Below are 19,112 nucleotides of genomic sequence, written 5' to 3'. Positions count from 1 at the left end.
AACCTTGGCTGACCACCAAGTTACACAAGGACCAGGCTAAAAATACAATAGTAGGAAGACAGAAGAGAGAAAACGTATTTAATCCCATGGGAGAGGGTTTTCTGATACCATCTAGGTGAGTTAACAGGTACTTGAATAAGAAAGCATCAATGATTAGAATAATAAAAGATAATTTAGAATCACAAAAAATTATTATCAACAAAGTTCATTTTTCCCCCCAAATTTCCTAGACATGAATGGAGAGAAGAAGATAGAGAACCAGATTTGGGGTTGATTAAATATGTTGCCTAATTTATAAGGCTACCACCCCATGCTTTTCTATTCCCTGGCTGTATCCTGGAACTCTGGAAAGATGGGTCCAGAACTAGGTCTTGGGTAATATTAATATAACATTTATGAACTGAAGAAGCAAAAAGTACTGCCAACAGATGATGACCAGCAGAACTGCTTGAGCGGATAGTCTTGCTCCTGTCAGGCAAGTCAGACTTGATGGTCGTATTGAGAAGGAAGAGAAATAGGATAAATTGGAAGCGAGACTATGCTCCATGGCAGCTTAAAAGCTTTAACTTGTGTGTTGGGTTGAAATGAAACAAGAATAGTGATCGCAATGCTTAATGATTCCAGCAAATTAAGAATTTTATATAAATAGCATTTTATGTTGTGCTTGATAATATTTTGGAAAATTTAGATATTCAGTATGGTTTGGAACACAGGAGGATTTTAACTTTGGCCATATTACAAGTGTTCCTTCTCCTGTAAAATCATAAGACGTATAAAATTTCACTACTTTTGTCCTTGAAGCATGGAAGTAGCTAGTCCTTAGACACAAGCTGCTTACTCTTCAGGGCTTTGATTAAGGAAAATAATAGTTCGTGTCAAACGTCTGTGCCTGAAATCAGGATAAAGGATGGTAGACAGAAGCAGTTACCAGGTCCTGCCCATGGAACACATTGGCTGATCTTCCCAAAACTATGGGATTGCAGACACACAAACAATCAAAACAACAGAGAAAACTTCACCAACAGAAAAATTTGAAATCAATGCAGGCAATTCATTCTTAATTTTACCCTATAGAACGTTTACCATGGAATGAGCACCCGGAGGTGTTCAGCGCTGGTGTGTCGGCTACTCTTCCTATTCTGCCACGTAGACAAGATAACATCCCGGCCACTGGACATTAGTTGGCTTGTGTGTCGTGCTTGGCCAACGGGATATGAGCTGTGGTGATGTACACCACATGCCAGCAGAAGTTCGATGTGCTCCCAGTGTTTGGAAGTTCTGTGGGCCTTGTCCCCTCCCCACCTGTTCCCCATCTCAGATTTTCCTCTGCCATGATAATCAGCACAGCCACCCGCAGCCCCTTGTAAAAGGAGCAAGACACAAATGCATGTAGTGGCAAACCCTGATTTTGAGGACCGTTCGTTGCCACAGTAGAGTTTCAGAGAAACGGCTTTGGCTAGATTTCCATCGTGTCGTGCCTTATATCTTCATCTCACTGTTCTTGCACAGTTCAATTATTTAGAGCATGAGAAAGACAAAAGAAAGCCCAGAAAATTACTGAAAACATGCTCTCAGTTCTAGAAGTAAGGGGAAACAGTCTTGGAAGCATTAAATCACTCACAGCAAACATACACTTGGCTAAACCTTTAAACATCTGCTAGGGTGGGAATTGGCAGCCATTTTGGCACTTCCTTTGCTACATCAGGTACGGTCACATGTAAGGCAACTGTCTCTCCCAGTCCCTCCGATCCTCTGAGAAGGCTAGGCCCCAGAAATTCGTCCACCCTGGCATTAGTCAAAACGGCCACGGAGAGCTCCTGACTTGCAGATGTGTGCCCATGATCTACCTTTCTCCTTTTCTCTGCCCTTGTCTGTCTCTGACTGTTTCTATGTCTCTCTCTCTCCTCCCAACATCAGGACCTCACAAATTATTCTTGCTGGTGGGTCCCACCCACCCTTCCCCATATGTCCGAATGAGTCACAAACATATGAATTACCTGTGATCACAAGATTCAGTGCATGTGTTTTGACATTATTCTTTTAAAGGGGAGAGAGCAGCAGTTGCTGGTCTGACATAACAAGATGTTATTCTTCTTTTCCACTCTACCCTCCCAATCTAGCAGAATCCATTCCTCTGTTATGGCTGAAGTTATCCCAGCGACCACCGAGAACACACAAGGGAAACAAACTGCTACGGGTAGAACTGTAAATGAGAGGAAGAGAGATGTCAAAAATATCCTTCTCCGAAAAGCAGTCTTATCTATTTTGAATGTGCTCGTATGTCTATGTGTATTTGTCTGTGCATGCATATGTGTTTTTCGGGCTGTGAGTGTGTGTGTGTGAGTGTGTGTGCTTGTGCAGGAAGTACGTACGTGCTTAAGGATGAAGGCACTGGCATCAAAGAGCCTGAATTCAATTCTGGGCTCCGTGATTCCTCACTGTTGGAATGCGAGTGTTATCCATGGCTTTGTCTCATTCTCCTAATCAGGAAAAAAAATGAAAAATAATAATGTTACTTACTGCTTAGGTTCTTGGATGATTAAGTAAATCCATGTAAAGCAGTTAAACAGAAACAAGCACACTCTAAGCTTTACGTAGGTAGGAGTAACTATTGTAGGATATGTCTGTCTTTTGAAATATGTATCTAGGAGTCACAGAATCACCCATGCAGCTGCAACCAGAAAAGCTAATGCACTCACAGAATAGAGTCACCACCTCCCATTAGCATTTTGGGAGGACACAAAGTCACCCATAGAAGGTCATGGAATGGGTACCATATTGTACTGCAGGGAAACGCAGATCAGGTTATTTAGACTGCATCTTGTCTGGCCAAAATTATATTTATAACATCTCCTGAAACCCAATTTACCAAGACAGAAATCTACCTGGAGTGTTTCAGTCAGTATCCTACTCATGGAAAGAAGATACATTTGGCTGGAGTATCCTCTGTTTGCAAAATAGTTTTCAGGAACCTGCAGGAGGTGACCCTGGATTCAAGGATTCAAGATCATCACTTGTATCTCCTATAAGAGATACAAGTAACTATTATGAATCTTCCTGTCTATGTTATCATCCAGCCCACATTCCATATGGGGCTTATTAAAGACTTTGTCAAGTGCATTACTGGCTTGAAAATATATCATTCTAAATGCTAATGTGGGTGCAGTAAGAAAGATACTTTCATATATTACTGGTGTAAGTGAATATGGCTACGGACTTTGGAAAGTAATTTGGCAACGTGAGTTAAGGGTCTTAAATTATTCATACTGCAGAAATTCCACTTGTATAAGTATATTCTAAGGAAATACCAGAGAAATTGACAACCCTGTTAATAATAACATTGTTTGTAAAAGCAAAATGGGGAAAAATTCAATGATCAATAATAGGAGTGAATGGAATGAATGCATTATGGTGTAGTCATAGATAAAATGTTTTGCAAAAATATCAACTATAACTTAAAAAATTAATGACATTGAAAATGTTTATGAAATAATGGTACTTGAAAAAAAGAATCAAGACCAAACACATATAAAGCGTTAATTATTATTTAAAATAATATACATAGTTTACATTGATGCATTATCCAATAAGAGAATAGATCTTGGAAAAGTATTTAGCAGCAGATTAAAAGTATTTATGTCTGATTTCCTGGGTTCTGAGTATTTTTCTTCTGTATATTTCTTTCTGTTTTCCAAATTTGGGAGCGTGTAATTTTTTTTTCAGAGAAAAGTAATATTTGTAGAACTTTGCTGAAGTTTAGATTGATAAACTCTATGATGGTGGGTTAGACTATTGTTTGCAAGCAAATTATAATTTGAAATGAGTTTAATTCTTCAATAGTAATTCTAATTAAATTCCTTTTGGTTTCTTTTAAGGGCTTAATAACCAGTCACTTGAAATCATTTACCCATGGTTCCACACTAAGTGCATTGGTGTATCGTTTGCAACGTCTGTCTCCAATAAAAACATATTTCCCTGTCTACTCACACCTCAAATTTTTCTTAAACAAGATAGTTTTTTGTTGTTTTTTTCATATTTCTCTTTTCTATTTTCTTATTTAGTTAGCATTTGTCTTAATTATTATTTGTATTCTGTTTTTTATAAAGCACATGAGTAAGTATAAGGTAAAGATATTTTACTTGGGGTTGCTTATCTAACTTTCTTTCAGTAATTTATGCATAATAATCTTTAAAGCAACAGAGTTTACTTCAAATGTATTCCCTTTTCTCTTGGTTATTTCTAGTCTGATTACCACCAATCTTGTGGGATATTTAAAAATTCTAAAAGGTAAAATGAAAATGTTCCAGTAGATTGTTTCTCTTAATTATTTTTAGCAACCACGTTTCTAAAGAAATCTTAAGTTGATAGGAGAACTCCAGCATACCAGGTAGGGGATATTCTTACCGGAGAAAGGAGAATAATTTGGAACTTACCACCCTCATCTCCTTAATTACCACAGCACCTACCACCGGGATGCCTAGAGATACCACCAAGAAACTGTAAGTCTGTAAGAGCACAGTAGGAAATCAATATGCTAGAATATTCTGTGCATATGTAACACCAGATTTTTGCTATTTCACATTTGAAAATAAGAAATTTCGCTGTTCTGCTTCTTCTGTACCATCCAATAAACACATATTTCACTCTTTTCCTCCTCCTCTGCTCATCCGTTATTTCTAAAGTCCAAATGAATGATTTCAGCAGAAGCTGTGGAGTCAAAAGAGTTACTGAAAACTCAGTGTCACTTTACAAGGAGTTGTTTGATACACTGTTTCTAGTAGCTTATTGTTTGCACAAGTGTGCATTCTACCATGATCAGAACTATGGAAGTGTGCACAACATTTCTAATAGGCCTTTGAAGCATAATTTTTTTTTTTTTTATCACCTGAGTCACGGAAAAAACCTTGAGAAAGTTTTCAAAAGAAAGAGATTTCAAAAGATTTCAAAAGAAAGAGTATTTTGATGCTTACAGTCAATTAACTTTTTATGTTTTGTCCAAAAGAGCACAGATATTAGGAAACAACAGAGACTATCTATGTCACTTTATTTTTTTTTTAATTTTTTTAAGATGTTACTTATTTTAGAGAGAGGAAGAGAGAGCACATGTGAGCGGTGGTGGGGGGTGGGGGTTGGGCTTTGGGGCAGAGGGAAAAGGAGAGAGAAAATCCAAAGCAGACTCAGCACAGAGCAGGGAGCCCTACCCGGGGCTCAATCCCTTGACTGGGAGACCATGACCTGAGCCAAAACCAACTCAAAGTCTTAACCAACTGAGCCACCCAGGCACCCCAAGAATATCTATATCACTTTAAATGATTTTAGAATGACACATGTATGTCAGAGACGGTTATCTAACTGAAATTGCACAAATCGAAATTTAGTATTTAACCTCGGTTAGGAAAATCTCTGGACTTTTACTAGAAAGACAATTTCTTATATAACAAGTTGAATGCATTAATGTTCACAAGATGAGAGACCTTAAGTAGTTCACAAATATTGTTTTAGTTTATGTAAGAGTATTAAAATATTTGTAGATCTTAAAACTAATTTGAAGAAAACTTCCTATAAAATATTTGTTAGAAGCTCTACTCCTATCTAAATATCATGTGAAAGCTTCCAAAATTAGTAGAATATATATTTGCATTTTATTAAAGAATTTCTCAAGATTTCTGCAGCATTTATTCTTATTCAAAATATAGCCCATCTAATATTACAAGACTTCAGAAGTCAAGCCTCAAAACATTCTAAAGAATAAATATAATTTGATGCTGCCAGGACTCCCACACCATCACCACCAGAGTAAGTTGGTCCAATCTGAGCAAATTGGTCAAATACATATATAAATATGATATAGACATAAATATAGACAGATGAAGGTATGGATACAAGCAGATGCTCTAACGTGTTGGCAAACAGCTAAAAAACAAAGTCAGATGATGCTCGAGAACAGCCATTACCAAAGGCAGCTGACATTTATCTGTTTATCTGTCCAGCACATCCTTCACTCCTTTTAGGAAACTTCCCATCCCCTTTTCCACTTGAAATCGCCAAATCCATCCTCAGAGTTACTATGGGAGTCTCACAACCATAGAGGGGCACTCAAGCTTTTGGACATACTTGACTTATTCAAGAGTGGACAACTGTTACAGCTCACCCAATAATCATCCTTCTCTGGAAACAGCTAAGAAACAGGACTAAAATGTCACTCCCACAGAGCGCTCCCAGGACGTGTGTAGTAAAGAGCTATTCATGGAGGACGTTTTTCTTCTTTCTGTGAACTTCAGACCACAGCAAACAATCAGAGCAAAATAAGTAAACATATAAATGTGAGATAAAGAATAAAAAATATAAATTATAAAGATGGATAACAAGTAGTATAGAGAGACCAAAAACAAAACAAACAAAAAAATACAAAAACAAATGCAAAAATCTCAACAGAGTTTGATTCCTGATTCCTCTTCCCAGTGGAATTTTTGTCCACGTCTTCCGTGAGACATACTGCTACCCTTGTTTTTATTTTAGCTAACTAAAGTGGGTTTTGGTTTATAGCACCTAAAAAGTTTGGTCTTAAAGATCAGTTCTGAAAATTAGTAATATTGCTGCTGAATATAGAATATATTTTTAAATAAAATTCTCTGTTATTGCATAAAAGCAAAAGCAATGTTATCACTTTTCATTAGTTAAAATTTTAAATGTTAACATTAGTTTGAAGAAAAAAGATGTTAACATATGAGCAAGATACAACATTTGAATGATACACGCTTGCCAATTTATTATGTTCAAAGCAATGTTCACAGCAGCATTCTACATCACAGCAAAAACTGAAAACAATTCAAATATCCATAAATAGGAAAGACCCTTAATGATATTATGAACATAATGGAATATTTAGGCAGCAGTCGATACCCAAGCTCAGCTACAAGCAATAATATGGATCAATCTTAGTAAAATAAAATTAACTCAAAAACTCTTAAAAGATTATGTATGACATAATACACTTTTGAAAATGTGAAAACTAAAACATGAACCTACATTTGGGCAATACATAGAGATAAAATAGAGCCCTAAAAAACGGTAGATAAGGAAATGATAATCATGAGATTCAGAAGAATGCTTAATCAGGTTTAAGGAGGCAGAGCGAACGGTTGGGAAGCATTTGCTTAGTTGTGGGCTAGTAAATATCCTGCTTTAGGAGTTTTTACTGAAAGTAGCATATTGAGTAAATGAATAAGTAAAAGTGGGCCATAACTGAACCACAGACAAGAGTGTTTCAAGAGCCAAGAGTGACTGTTAATCTATTGTTAGTTGGATCTTCTTAACAGATACAAACAATACGTTATTACAAAGTGTGTTAACAATTTTAGACAAAGAAATGGGGTTCACACATTTTAAATAATTTTCATCAAATATTATGGAACATTAAAGCATGGAAGTATTTTTAACGGAAAATTCTCTTGTAACCTGTTTTTTGTGTTTCAAATATTTTAGAATTGATTAATTACACCATCCCACGTGGTTTTGATGCTGTAATGTGTGAGGCACATTTTCCAAATAAAGCTCCCAGATGAGATGAAATAAGGATCAGGTGGCTATAATGAGAGGCGGGTATGAGCAATGAGAAGAGGGTGTGCCTATTTTGCTCGTCTATCTAGCTCCATTATTCGTGACTGTGACTCTGAAAATGGTTTTTCCGTTTAGATGGCTGTAAAAGCCAACATTTTATTCAGCATAGATTGGATGATATTGAACATGAACTGTGAATTGGTAATTTATGCACTGGAGACATGCTTGAGAATTATAAGCAAGGTGACCCGATGGTATTTCTGAATAATTGGCTCCCTCACTTCCCAGGAAATTTCACCTTTATTACCTCAGCATGATACTTTCCATCTTAGAGCTCATCAGTACGGGCTCACCAAGAAGTTTGCTAGTAGTTTGCCACACATACCCTAAAAAATCATGTGTTATTCAAGAAAAAAAATGTTAAGTGTATTTTTCATGTACCCAAATTCTGTTAACATAAAATGATCCTGACTAAACTACTTCTCTTTTGATTGTGATTATCACTATAAATAATATAATTTTATTCCTCCATTGGATTGGCTTTAGGCAGAAACTAGGGTTTTCTTTCAAACCACCCTCACTGACAGTAGGACTTGATCAGAATTGCTGCATTACCAAGATGGCTTCTGTTCTACTAGGGCTTTAGAAATAGGAAAATGTCACATCTGACAAGTATGCTTAAGGTCAAGACTGTTTTGCCATACAATTTTCTATTTTAGGAGCTTTCTAGTTCCCTTTTAGCCCAGTAACTATATATTACCTTTGTAATATGTATTTTTGTGCAAATTTAAAATACTAACAATGTGAACATGACATATTCACCTTGAGAGCTATACGTAGTTCAATTTACCTTTTCAAGTCATCGGCGATAATGCCATTAATTACAAACATAACAGGAATAGATATTCTCTAATTGCTTCAATATATAGGTATTTTCAAAGGAGAAAATAACAAATGATATTATTGAAATTCCATCCATCCATTAGGAAGATTGGATTGAAAATTCCAGTAACTCTTTAAAGAATTTCTGAAGCTTCTGGTTACTTGTTATTTTTACATAATGTGATACTCAAATATTGCAATTACTTGGAAAATGCCAAGGCTTAAACCTCTGAAATGAATCAATAAAAATGTGCCTTGGATAGATTCAGACACAATTTTCTGTGCCTTCTCTTCACTGAAAAGGATCTTTCTTTCAACAAGGTAGCACTACTTTGAATTAAGTGTATACACAATAATAAACGTATCTAGGGATATTTAGTAGAGAAGCACTAAGTGGTGAAATTTCACCCACTATTGCGGTTCCATATGAAGCCATTTATATGATACTCTTTTATGCACAATGTCAATTTCTTGGGCTAGCTTGAACCATCATTCAGTCTCTTCTTCCTTGTCCTTTCTCTGCTTTCATACCTCATTAATCACCAGTCTGGTTGATCCTATCCCCAGAATATCACTCATGTGATTAACAATTTATTTTGCATATTTGTAATGATATTAATATAGAGACTCAGGTACTTGAGGCACCCAGGTGTTTCTCATCCCAGGACTTCCTTGTCACCCCTGAGCACTTCCAAGACCCTTGGCCATGGGGCTTTCTCTGAGAACATGGCAGCGGGGCCGGACTCAGCCACTCTCGGATGTTTCCTTCACCATAAGCATCCCAGCTCATCCACTCTCTGCCTCTCATGCATTTATTCCTCACACACACACACACACACACACACACACACACACACACTCAAAGCCACCTAGTATACCCTACGGGCTCCAACTACACCCTGTTTGCAAAACCTAAAATATTCTTTTTAATTAAAAAAGGTTTGATAAAATTGTATTTATCTCATGCCAACACTATTGAATCTGGTTCCTAACTCATTCCCTTGCTTCTAGATTTCCCTCTAATTTGTGGAATATATATTTATTAGAAAAATCTTGTAAACTTATTTACTGTGTTATTCCTCAAAGAAATTGTTTAAAAACCTTGAAACCCTTAAACTGATGCCCAAACTCCTCAATGTACCATCCGAGGTCCCTGATACACTTCCCAGAAGTCACTCCACAGCCATATTCCACATAACTGCTCTCCAAGGAGCCCTCTCCTTCCTGTTAACTATCATCAAGTCTTTGTTACTCCAGCCACCTGCCATTGTCTTTAAATTATTTCTTTTGTTCATGTGTCTAAATATTATTCACTCTGTCCTTTATCTCACTTACTTAAATATTTTTATTCTTTAAGATTAAGCTAAAGTTTCACACTTTCAATGGAGAATTATCAGACAATCTTGTTCCAAACACACTTATAAGCCTGAAAATACTTGGAGAGAAGAGGCTGGTATACTTTTCAATTTTTCAAAATATTTTGTTTCCCTTGTAAGTATTAGTAATAACAGTATCTTCTGTGTTCTAGATAGGCTTCTAGAAGCTGCATTTATAGTAGTGGTGAACAAAACTGATGTGGCTCCTTACCTCATTGAGCTTTTCATCACAGCTTGTTATACTAGATAACTTTCTAGTCTATGAAACAGATTCATTTGATTCATGCATGAATCTCAGATTCTTGAAGTTCAGGGTAATCCTCAGACTCGAAGTATTTTTTATATAACAACATTCCAGTTGAGAAATTCACATTCTGTTCCAGCAGCCTCAAATTCCAAAACAATTATAACATAATAAGAAGTAAAGTAACAGATCATTCTTTTAGGGAGGAAATGTTTTCATGTGACACAAACTATGTACCTTTCTAGGTTTCTAGCTTGAATTAGTTACTTTGATTAACTTTTAAATAATTAATGGTAGAACACTGAGGCAATAAAAGCTGTCAAATTTATGACAGATTTCAGCTACTCATTTTAGCCACAAAAACTATTTAGCTTTTAATAAAATCTGAAGTATGTGTATAAGGGAACTTCTTGAAAAGTAAACTGAAGATAGTTCATGACAGTTAGTACTCTTTCTTAAAGATAAAATAACAGTAACACCCAATACTCGAGTGTAGTTAGGCCATGTAAAACTCTAATCTAAGTTAGGAATCAGGTGGTACTTTTCCACTGGAAATGGGTTTAGTAATCTGGGAGGTTTCTTCCTTGTTTGGTTTCAATGATCATATAGCTAAGTCCCAAAAGCTGTAATTTTAAGAACAACATTTGAAAAGCTTTTCTGACCTGAATGTCAGAAACTGGTCAAGCAAATAAATGTAACAAAAGGGAGCTGAGTGAAGGGGGGAAAAAAGGAATAGAAACTATTTTTAAATAATGTGAATGTGTAAGAAAACATTTGAAGTACGTGTGCCTTCTTTCACATGCTTCTTAGCAATGGAATACAGTTTGAAATTTAGTTTTTGTAATTATTTTTTTTCTTCCCAAGACTACCAATAACAGATAGAAATTTATAAAAGACTCAAATAATGTTGATATTGAGAAGGAGCATAAGATGAAGTCAAATGATGCTTAAATTGAGACACGCTGTTCAACTTTCAATTGGCATTTGATTACCAACAGGCGGAAAGATTTGTCCTCCCTGGTGTCAAAAGTCAGGTCATGTAAAAAAAAAAAAAATAATAATAAAGTCATGTGTCTTGTCCCTTTAAAATGTTTCCATTTCTTAAAAACTAAGTACATTGTCAAAAGCCATGTAAAATAGCTATCATATAAGTGTATCTACATTACTCTGTAGATGTACAATTTCTGACACAAGTATTGCCAATATGATGAGTGACACCCATCACTGATGACATGCATTTGGATGAGTATATATAACATGTGTGAATAAAAATTCTTAGGCAAGTCACATTGGCATATCATGTATATAAGATATATGTAATACACACAGAAGAAAAAGTTTACCATTTACATTCTCACATCGGGAACAGACAGATGAAGTAATACTTCCATTAACTTGAATATTAGTAAACAACGTACAGTATAACATTGCATCAAACTCTGTCATAAATCATCTGGCACCATTACTGGTTGGCTGACATCTAAGTAAAGCATAATATAATGGCAATAATGTGTTTCTATAATATGCACGTAATAAGTATTTTGGATAAGAATGAATTCCTTATTTTTGGTCTTACCTTATAATAGTTTACAGTTGTAAAGTGAGGAAAGAAAATGATTAATTCAATAGCATGTAAGGACATTAATTTCACAAACGCAATGTAAAGAATTGTATCCAACATGACCTATGTGAGATCTGCGGCTATGTGATTTTATTTGCATCACGTTTAATTTAGAAATATGCGTGATAAGTTTTATGAATTTAACATTTTTGTCTACATCATAAATAATAAAAATAAAAATAGCAATATTGACAGAATTGGTATTTACCAGCAACTGGGAAAACTATCTCATCTACGGGTCTGTTTCCTGATATGTAAAATGGAGGTAATAATACCACTACTTTCTGGAGTCACTATTAATGAATAGCACCCTTGAAGTGCGTAGAGTGGGATCTAGCCTATAAGAAAAAGAAACAAATGTTAGAAGTTGAATTTTTGATGCAAGAAAATGAAATTAAATATAATCATGATAGTCTTGAATGAAGCATCTACTGTTTCAGTCTAAGCTCAGTGGCATACTGCGAAACTCTTTCTTCGTCCAACCTATCAAAAGAAAGCAACTTAATTTTACTCCATAGACATTTATTTTCTTTATACGATGCTAAAATGCACTCTTTGACCTAAAAAACACGTCCTGCAGGCTGTGTGGTTTTGCTATTTAGCATACGACTAGAAAACTAACATGAAAACTACAAGAACATATAAGTGTATCTTACTCTAGAATCAGTCTGAGCATGTTTGAGAGTCTGTATGTAAGTAAATGTGAAGTATGTAAACGCACCCAACAATACTACCCAAAAACGCATGAAGCAAAAATGGGATGGACTAAAGGGAGAAATAGAAATTTTAGCAATTAACATTTTGAGACTTCAATACCCTACAAGTGGAACTGTCTATTACCAAAACAGTCTTTAAGCCATAAACAAAACAGAAACAGTAGGTATTTTTTTCATTCCTAAAAAGAAAAATTATATTAAATCGGTACAGAAAAGACCTTGTTTTACATATTATTGACACTTCTCACTTTCTTGGTAAGAGTTAATTATTTTACACAATGGAATCAGTCTGCTCACAAATTTTGGTACAATTTTTTTGAGCGACAGTGGACATATTTACTATGTATATAACATATTATGCGTATGTTATGTACATGAAGCACATTTGGAATTTATATGAATTTATACTTTAATGTAAACAGGTTTAATAAAATATAAAGATGTCTTGTTTTTATTAGGTTTTAATTAAAATGCTATATTTCTTTATCTTTTACTCCATAAATAGCCATACTCGCTGAGATGATTTTTAGCATCCCTTTAATTAAGTTCTTTATCTTTATTTTAACAAATGATTTTTTTTAGTTCATTATTTTTAGGATTTATTCTCCATCTCTGTATCAGCTGAAGGTGAGACAAACTTTGCCTAACTTTCTCCAAAGTGTCACTTCCAACAGATAACAGCATTACTAATCATTCTATGCTCCAATTCCAATTTCATAATTTAATTGAGTATTGTGTCCCAATTATTCAAAGCATTCTTCCTAAATATGCCTGAATGAAGACAGCAAATCTAAGTTATCTGAGCTTTCCATGATTTATGGTACCCACAAAGTTACCATGACCGCACTGTCTAAACACATGGCCCCCCCTTTGACTACACATTGGGAATTCTACATCGAGCGCGCTTCACTAAGTCCAAGTGGTGTGGGACACTGGAGGTAGCAAGAGTATCTTCCCTCGGTGCTCCAACCTCCTGGACTACAACTGTGGGCATTCACTTGTTTACTTATTTTTGGTGAAGTAAGGACTCTGAGCTGAATGTGCACAGAGGCATCTGGGGCAGGGCGCAGACAGGGAATGGAGAATAAGAGGACACAGAGAGTCTCCTGGCTGTGACCATGGAGTCTCGATCCCGCAGAAAAGTGCAGACGGCAGTTTTGAGAAGCTGGTGACACTCCAAGCATGAGCTCTAAAGCCTAAGGACCAACATCACAAAGGCTGGCAAACATCGAAGACACATTCTGCAAACATCGGAAAGGGGCTGTGGGTGGCAGTGGTCTGCTGACCCCTTCCATTGGCTTGTTCATGGATTCCTAAGGAAAGACTGAAGCTGATGTGCACACACTGTTTTGTCCCTGGACGAAGGCCAGACGACTGAATAATTTTAAAGTGAGTCCGAAAGACATTGAGTCCATGATTTGGGAGACAATAGTTGGAAGTTTCACATTATGGTGGAGGGAGATACCTGTCCGGAAGGTACATGTATTTTAAAGCTAATGATGAATCAAGATACTGACATTTTAGGGCTAATATTGGATGTTAATATTAATATTAGGGTAAAAGAACACAATCACAGAGAATGATGAGGTGAGGACTTTGAGACTCTAGTTTATAAGCCTAAAAACCAAACAGACCATAATTTCTAGAGCAGCCAAGTGTTGTTATCCCTTGTACTAAGGGCTTTTCAGAAGAAAGAAACAATTATATGAATCGAATGTTATCTACCTAGAGTTTGGAAGGAGTTGAACGACTATTTACTCTCTTGAATCCAAAGAAAACATTTGGAGGAAATAATACTTAACACCCTTGAGGATCTCCATTCCAGGCTTGCCCACACGCTCGTGTGGTATATTTTTGCTTACTGATAATCTAATTCCCAACAGGTGTAACTTGTGACTTTTACATTCCTCCTAGTTATTAAAGATTTCCTTCATTTTAGTTTTTTTTTTCCTTTTGGCTTTTCTAAGTAGAAGAATAGAAAGCACTCATGGCAGCAAAAAAAATCTATGGGGATATTCAAAGTGTTTGAATAACATATGGTATGGTTGGATATATAAAATGAATCTAAATATTTGTAAGGAGTTTTGTGTTTCACGATTTCAAATGACACCAGAGTTTATCCAAATTCATGTCACATGAATAGATATTACATATTTCAAAAGTTTGCAGAATACACATTACCAAAAAATTAGAAAAGATATTCCAGTTTCAGAGGAGGAATGCAATTTACATGACAGTGGATAACCAATCAACCATAAAATACCAGGCTGTCCAGCCAGGTGGGAAAATTTCCAGTATTACACAGAATGCATCAAGACATTTGTGAAGTTTTTGCAAGAGAGAAAAATTTTCTCTCTTCAGACCAACTACAAAACTTTTGTTTAGTACCAGGATTTCCTGTAGAGATCCACTAATGTAGAATGAGGTGCACCCAGAGAAAGTGCTGAGCAGAGAGATAGCATCCTACAAAGATATACCAATGCCGGGGAATAACTGGGCAGACCACGTGCAGAATTTAGTGAATGAAGCAAATCTCAGTTTGTCTCTCTCTAAGGGACTTGTTAAGTCTTATTAAGTCTTTCTAAGAGACCAAGATTCTCCGTAATTATTATGAAAAGACACAAGATATGAGAATATTCCAAAAAGGTAATAAAGAAAGTCCTAGAAGAGAACTATCAAAGACTTTCTTATTTCAGTCTTTGGTAAGGAGGCCATGGAATTCTCAAGTGTAGATAGATTAGAGTAGAAGAATGAGAAAAAAAATAGATGTATTAAATGGTCTACTTATAATTATACTTAATTATTCAGTAAGCTCCATAATGAGGTTTTAGCTATTTTGAATTGATCCTTTTATTGCTATTGTGGTTTAGATAAAAATCATGTCAAGGTAATTTTAAATTAGATGTTTGGACCAGAACCAGAAGGAGGTGGTGGTATAGGAAGTATACAAATGACCACTGCAATCATGATGGCTCTGGGGCCAAGAGTATGAATTTCTAAGTGCAGTCCGTCAAATGATACTATTTATTATAAGCAAACAATCAGCTAATGCTTTACCTTTACTCCATGTTATTCTGTGAGAATAAAACAGTATCCTCCCCATCTATGTGGAAAGATACTCTGTACCAGTAATCATTTTAAATTATTGTAAACCAAGAGTAATGTCATCATTTGAAAAAGTTTTATATGTATGTATAAAATAAGTTTCCCATTTTCTAAAACCTATCTTGTCTTAGCCATGTTATATGCCAGGTAATTACCCTTTCTCTTTTCTTGTAATCTTTAAATATTTATATACTGTTGACAATGGCAGGTTAACCTTTGCTTACTGTTGTAAATATGTTTATTTCTATAGTATTTTTTCATAATTCACTATCTCCTTCTGTTATATTTCCTAAATTTCCTAGATTTTATCTATTTTTTTTTTTAAGATTTTATTTGAGAGAGAGAGAAGGACTAAGGAGGAAGGGGCAGAGGGAGAAGGAGAAGCAGACTCCCCAGGGTTCGATCCCTGGACCCTGAGATCATGAGCTGAGCTGAAGGCAGATGCTTAATCCACTGAGCCACCCACACACCCCTCTAGGTCTTACAACAAGATTTCTTACTCTCCAATTGCATCCCTTGATCGTTGCCAAAAAGGCGTGGGTCTGTACCCCTCATCAGATTAATTTCTTGATAGTTTTCTTATTTCCCATATCCTACACTACTTGTCTTACAACAAGATTTCTTACTCTCCAATTGCATCCCTTGATCGTTGCCAAAAAGGCATGGGTCGGTACCCCTCATCAGATTAATTTCTTGATAGTTTTCTTATTTCCCATATCCTACACTACTTTGCAATATGCTCACATGGTTTGAATTTTCATAAAAATAATGAAAGGGGAAAATATAATGACAGGAAAACAAATTGTGCTTTTAAGTATAATTTTATGTCTGGATAATGAGGATAATTGGATCTTGGATAATAGTTTCAATATTAATTTCTTTTTTCTGTAATTAGGTAAACAATTATATTTTCTAGGAACTCAATTTACATAAATTTTGCTAGTTATATTTCATTTTTTGAAAAGCTTAAAACATGGGGTGCCTGGGTGGCTCAGTTGGTTAAGCATCTGCCTTTGGCTCAGGTCATGATCCCGGGGTGGGGGATCCAGTCCCACATTGAGCTCTCTGATCAGTGGGGAGTCTGCTTTTCCCTCTCCCTCTATTACTTTCTCCCTCTCTCTCTCTCTCCCTCTGTCAAGTAAATAAATCTTAAAAAAAAAGAAAAGCTTAAAACAGATTTTTATTTTATCAAATACTGATTTAATTTACCAAACTAAAAAAAAAAGTCCATTTGAAAATATTTTAATAACTATCAAGATAATTTTGTTTTGTCTTCCCTGGAAGCACTTGGTATTTTTTTCCTCCTAGTCCACAGTTAAGTAATTTGCTGTATTTCAACATTGTTTCTCCACTCTGACATTTTCTAAATTTTCTAAGTGATTTCATCACTTAATAAATTTATTGTTACAAAGTTTATTTATTTTACTTTTACACTTAATTTTTTTATCAATCAAGAGCCCTACAGTTGAACTTTTTCTATTTTTTATGTATTATGCTAAGCAGCAAAAAACATTACCGATGTATTGGGTATGATGTCTTAAGTTATATTTTTCATACTTTGTTTTACTCTAAAATGATTTACATTAAACTGTTTAAACTGTTTTTCTTTTACATATTGTGTGTGTTTGATAATATCCAGAACAGGATTTTAATGCTACCTCTTATCTAACATGTTCATTTTCTATTTGATTTTCATTATGACAAAGTCATTTTGGATTTAACTTTTGTTTAAATGGTTTAAATTTCCAAAGTCTCTACCAGGTGTGAATGTGTTGATGTTCACTTTTTCATTGTTCTGTCCCAAATGAGCTGTGCATTGCCAAATTCCATGTATCATTTATTTCAAGGCTTATTTTTTCCTATTTTATTCCCAAATTCTGTCCTGTGATCTGCTAAAGTCAGGAAGCATTAAGACATGAAAAACTGTTATTTCCAACTATTGTTAAGTTTAATTATTTATGTATAAGTGGACTTATTTTTCATAGTAAGCTAACATGAAATTCTCTTTTATATAAAGTAATTCCTGAGAAATCATTGTCAAAAAACTATATTATCTTCCTACCTCTGGTTGATAGAATGATAAAGCAAAGCTGAATCCCAATTATGGAAAATACAAATTCATACCGATTTGATTTTGATTTTTTTTTTTAATAAGAAGGGCTGTTTCATGGAACATTTAAACTTTGTGTTTTCCCATCATCCTCCAGCTTCATTTGCATATGTTTCTCAGTTTGTCCCCTATGTTTGTAAATGTTACTCTTGTAGATTGCCAGAGCTTAGCTATATATAATACCTATTTTTTATTTATGTATAAATGACATGCAACTGTGAATTACAAGACTGTAGGAATGGAATAATAATGAACTCATTTGCAGTGAAGTGGACTCATTATGATGCCAGCTGCTGATATTTTCCCACCCAGCACTCTTCTTGGCAAACAAGGTCCCAGGGGAAAAGTCTTCCGTCTGGCTAAAGAAAATCATCCTGTACTTTGAAAGTCTCTTCAAAAATCTGGTATTCGTTGCTTTAATAATAATAATAATAATAATAATAATAATAATAATATTTTCTAATCCCATCCTTGTTTTTCAGGTGGCAGCTGGTTCTCTAATGGATTCAATATGTACATACATGCCTCAATATACTTATTATAACAGTGCTTAATCCTAGGTTAAATATTGCACATGAATCACACATGAAACATCTTTTCCCAAGAGAAGCACATAAGTTTGCACACTAGCTACATAAAATATAAACTATCCATTTAACGTAAAAATACATTAAATCATATAGTGTATTGGTAAATTTAGATTTATATGGATATATTGTATATGTAAACTTTGGATGCATATGTGTTTTAGGGTATATGCTGACATTGCAAAAACCATTGCAACCTATATTGAGTGTAGCAAGGAGAGGGCAATCTTTTATTCTTTTTGCAGAATTCTGATTCCATAAGTCTTATAGAACAGTGATTTTAAATCCTCTTACTAAGAAATCCTTGCTAAATAATGATACAGATATGCTGACACCACTATGTAAATAACCTAAATTCTTTTCTTTTATATTTAATTTCAATATGCATGTTCATAAACACACTTGGCATTAAATTAAGTAAGCTCTGCCCCTAATTTTCAATAGCCTAAAGGAAAACTAAACTGGGGGGCTTTCATATTTCTTTATGTTCTACATTACCCAGTTATTATCACCAACACAAGCTGCTATTATGTGGCATGCTTTCATTCCTCAAAATTCTCCCCAAAATAAACTTGCCACCTACACTACGAAATATTTTTGAGTACATGAACAAGATGTGTTTATAGAAAAGTGTCTCAGCTCTTCTATTTTGTCTGAACCTTACAAAAGTGTCGTTCTGTTTCTTTCTAGTCCTTTTTCACACTCGGCATAGTGCTTCATCGTATCTAAGGAAGGGAGACCTGTTTACAATAAAAATCATCGGACATTACATCAGAAACCAGGGATGTACAGTATGGTGACTAACATAATATAATAAAAAAACATAAAAATAAAAAAAAATCAGAGTTTTAAGTTTTTCTATCTTTGGATTAGCAAAAAAGCCAATATTTTGAAAGGCTGTGGACACATTT

This window comes from Ailuropoda melanoleuca, chromosome 14 (assembly GCF_002007445.2).
Source record: "Ailuropoda melanoleuca isolate Jingjing chromosome 14, ASM200744v2, whole genome shotgun sequence".
Lineage (NCBI taxonomy): Eukaryota > Metazoa > Chordata > Mammalia > Carnivora > Ursidae > Ailuropoda > Ailuropoda melanoleuca.
The sequence above is the reverse complement of the archived record's forward strand: the minus strand, read 5'-3'. Positions refer to the sequence as shown.